The sequence below is a fragment of the Myotis brandtii genome, unplaced genomic scaffold (assembly GCF_000412655.1).
Source record: "Myotis brandtii unplaced genomic scaffold, ASM41265v1 scaffold1497, whole genome shotgun sequence".
Lineage (NCBI taxonomy): Eukaryota > Metazoa > Chordata > Mammalia > Chiroptera > Vespertilionidae > Myotis > Myotis brandtii.
In genome coordinates this window covers 56,906-60,867 of record NW_005355402.1, presented here as the reverse complement: position 1 = coordinate 60,867, position 3,962 = coordinate 56,906, and the positions used below count along the sequence as shown (strand labels likewise).

At 44.8% G+C, this 3,962-nt stretch overlaps 1 pseudogene; it reads left to right on the top strand.

The window, feature by feature from the left end:
- Positions 1 to 2,506: 2,506 nt before the first annotated feature.
- On the top strand, positions 2,507 to 3,303 carry LOC102247613 (annotated as a pseudogene).
- The last annotated feature ends 659 nt before the right edge of the window (positions 3,304 to 3,962 follow it).

The window sequence follows — 3,962 nt, the reverse complement described above, 5'->3', positions numbered from 1 at the left end:
TTACACCTATCAGCTTGTCTCCGTGATCAGGGATTTTCCTTCCTCTGTGGGAAAACACATACATCTGTCTCCCCATCAGCTGGACAGGAACCTGTACTCTCTTGTCTATCTCTCAACCAATGTAGATGTAGCCCCCAATAATGAGTTGTTACCTGTCTCCGTAACCCAACATATTTGACACAAAAGAGGAGTCCAGATAATCCCTCTCCTCATAAGCCTGGGCATCACAGCAGGGGTTGGAACTGCATAGGGAGTTTAACCACTGCTCTACCTATTTTATATTCTGTCTCAGGATTTACAAGAAAGCCTAGATGACATTGCCAAAAGTTTAGTTCAAATTTAGGATCAGATAGCTTCACGAGCAGCTGTCACCCTCCAGAACAGAAGAGGACTAGACCTCCTAACAGCAGAGAAAGGGAGCCTATGTCTCTTTCTGGAGGAAGAATGTTGTTTTTATGTCAATCAGTCTGGCCTGGTCAGAGATGCTGCCCAAAAACTCATAGTGAGGGCCGCAAAGATCAGGGAACAGAATCAAATTCATGGGACTACTGGCTAAAGAATATAAATTGGTATACCTGGCAACTTCCCTTCATAGGGCCACTAACATTTCCGTTCCTCATCCTTGTTTTTGGCCCCTGTGTTCTGCACCATTTTTCATCTTTCCTCCAGGACTGCTTTCAAGCTTTCATCAACCAGTCTCTTGGGGAGATAATGCTGCTATAACCTCTCACTCCAACCAGAAACAACCTATACAACATTCCAGCTGACTACAGTCAAAGGCCAACCCCCTGTGATCTCCACATCCAGACTCAGTAGGAAGTAATTACAGAAGATATGACCTTCGTCCCTATACCATAAAATAAAAAGGCTGGAATGTTAGGTTTGATGCAGCAATTGAGTTGATACCCTTCCCCCGGGAACTGGATTTTCAGGTCATTTCACTATGGACATTCCCTTTGCAGAAGACCACTTTTCACTTGTGGTGACCACATTCCATTCTCTCTACTCCAGGCATGCATAAAGAAGTCTCTAGCCAGAAAAATCCCGCCAAAAGTCCTTTAAAAGCCACTGACATCCCTCTCACAATCCAGGACCTCTGGTTCCTAACTGTTCACTTGCCTGCCTACCTGCCTGCCTGATCGCCCCTAACTGCCTCTCCTGCCAGCCTGGTCGCTCCCAACTGCCCCTGCTTCCACCAGCTTGGTCACCCCTTACTGTCCCCCTGCTGGCCGGATCACCAACAACAGCCCCCTCCTGCCAGCCTGGTTACCCCTTACTGCCGCCCCAGCCAACCAGGTTGCCCCCAAATACCTTTCTCCCAGCCTGGTCACCCCCAATTGCCCTTCCCTGCATTTTGGTTGCCCCTCACTGCCCCCATGTTGGCCTAATCTCCCCTCGCTGTCCCCCCTGCCAGCCTGGTCGCCCAACGCAGTCTGCTGCTCAGTCATTTGGTCATCCCTTACTAACCCTCCTGCTGGCCTTGTCTCCCCACTCAGCCTGGTTCCGTCTTCCATTTGGTTGTTTGGGATGTGATGCCATATATATATATACGTGTTTTTTTCCTAGTTTTTCTAGACCATTGATTCTCAACGGGGGACAATTTGCCCTACTTTTACCCAGCCTCAAGGACAATTGGCAAAGTCTAGAGACATTTTTGGTTGTAACATCTGGGGGAGGGATGCTCCTGACATCTAGTGGATAGAGGTTGGAGATGCAGCTGATCATCCTATAAGGCACAGGACAGCTCTCCACAGCAGAGAATTATTAGGTCCAAAACGTTAGCAGTGCTGAGGTTGAGAAGCACTGCTCTACACGCATGCTATTCAATACAGAAGCCATTAGCCATTACCCTCTCAAGCAGTTGAAATGTAGTGAGGCTGAATTGAGAAGTGCTGTGAGTATAAATTACACACCATGTTTTGAAGATTTAGTAGAAATAAAAAGAATGTGAAATATTTTATTATGATTTCAATCTTGATTACACATACATTCAAAATGATAGCTTAAATAAATTCATCATTAAAATTATTTCCACTTCTTTTTATTTTTTAAATGTGACTACAATAAAAATTTAAATTACACATGTCATTAGCATCATATTTCTGTTAGTACTGTTCTAGACCATTTTTTCTCATTTTGATGACTTTGGAATATGAAATAAGTTAATCTTGATTAGTTAACTATTTGGGGAAAATATTAAATTCTTATTTTACATCATATTTCAAAAACAAATCTTGTTTTCTAAATGTTAAAAAATTGAAAATGAATCTATAAAATACTAGAATAAAATGTTCATAAATATGCATGAAAGGGAAGGTCTTTTCTAAGCATAATATCAAAGGGAGAAACTTTAAAGGAAAATACTGATAAATTAAAATACATATCAGCCCCAGTCACTGAGACACCTGTCAAGGACTCAGCACCTTGAGCCCCCTCACTTTCTGATGCTCTGTCCCAGACACCTGCCTTCTTTCTCAGCAGCCTTCCGAAGGTGAAGTCTAGCCATTTACACAAAGGAAAAGGAATCCTATTGTATGTCCACTATCCACAACCTCCACTCTTTTGATCCCTTTGATGATGCAAGTAAGGGTGATGATCTTCTTCCTGCTGGCACTGAGGGTTGATTATACTAGAGGCCCGGTGCATAAAATTTGTGCATGGGTAGGGTCTCTAGGCCTGGCTGGCAATCAGGGCCAATCTGTGGGGCAACTGGCGGAGCAATCAGGGGGGCCTCTGCTAGCACCCCCCTTGGCCGGCCTGGCACCACCTGCTTGCCAGCCCTGCAGCTGCCGGTCGCCTCCCTCTGTGGTAGGTGACCCGCAGGGCAAACGGGGGGCAGCACTGGCCTGCTCGCTGGCCCTGCCCCCCAATTGCTCTGCCACTGTGATCAGGGGGGCCCCCACTGGCACCCGCCTTCCTGGCCTGGAGGCTGGGAGCAGCTCCTGCATTGAGCGTCTGCCCCCTGGTGGTCAGTGCACATCATAGCAACCGGTCATTCCACCAGTCATTCCGCTGTGCAGTTGATTTGCATATTAGGCTTTTATTATATAGGATAAGAATTCAACAGAGGAGCAGCAGGGAGACCCTTACTACTGTCCAAGGGGCTGCTACTGCTGCTGCTGCTTAAAAGAAACTAGTGGAGGCTTTTAAGAAGAGATGTGCCTGCAATGGTGCTGTATTTGAGCATCCAGAACATATGGAGAAGTAATTCAGCTACAGGGCAACTACCAGAAGCACAAATGCTGGCTCCTCATAGAGACTGGACTGGCTAAGGATGACCAGCTGAAAGTTCACAGGTTTTAAGTGCTTTGAGTTCACTGAAGCTAAAGTGAGGATTTCCTTGCAATGAGTAGAATTTCCTTAATGTCCATTGTCACAAGTTTAAAAACTTCACAGCTTGTAAAATCTAAGTATTTGGGGTCTGCTTTTAAGTTGGACTAGTGTAACTCCTTCATGCAATAAACTGAGAATAAATAAATAAATATAAATAAATAAATAAAATACATATCATCGAACATTCAGGAATTAGAGGCTTTGTACCTTCTAAGTGTTATCCTGAGGGCAGTTTTTTTTGGTCAAGCTGTTTCTTGCTGAATGTCTGAGCTCTGTGTTAAGTCTCAGGGTGTCCTAGGATATTCAGTCTATCTGTGATGTAGCTGGACCTTTGTAAACAAGGATCTGAAGTCCTGCCAAGAAGAAGCGAATGTTCACCGCTTGACTTGCAAGCGAGTCACACTGGGTCAAGATTGCACACAATCTTGAGTTCCCGGAACATTTACCTCCCTAAGAAAGGATAAGATTAAATAGTTGTGGGTAGAGCAGAAAGGGAGGGCACAGCTGCAAGTTGTCTTCAATGCGCTATTGTAATATAGAACAAAACAAAATTTAGTTGATTAACTACTGACGCACTAACCTCGTGCCAAACCCCAATAAAAGCAATGGTTGAGGGTACAGAGGTTGCT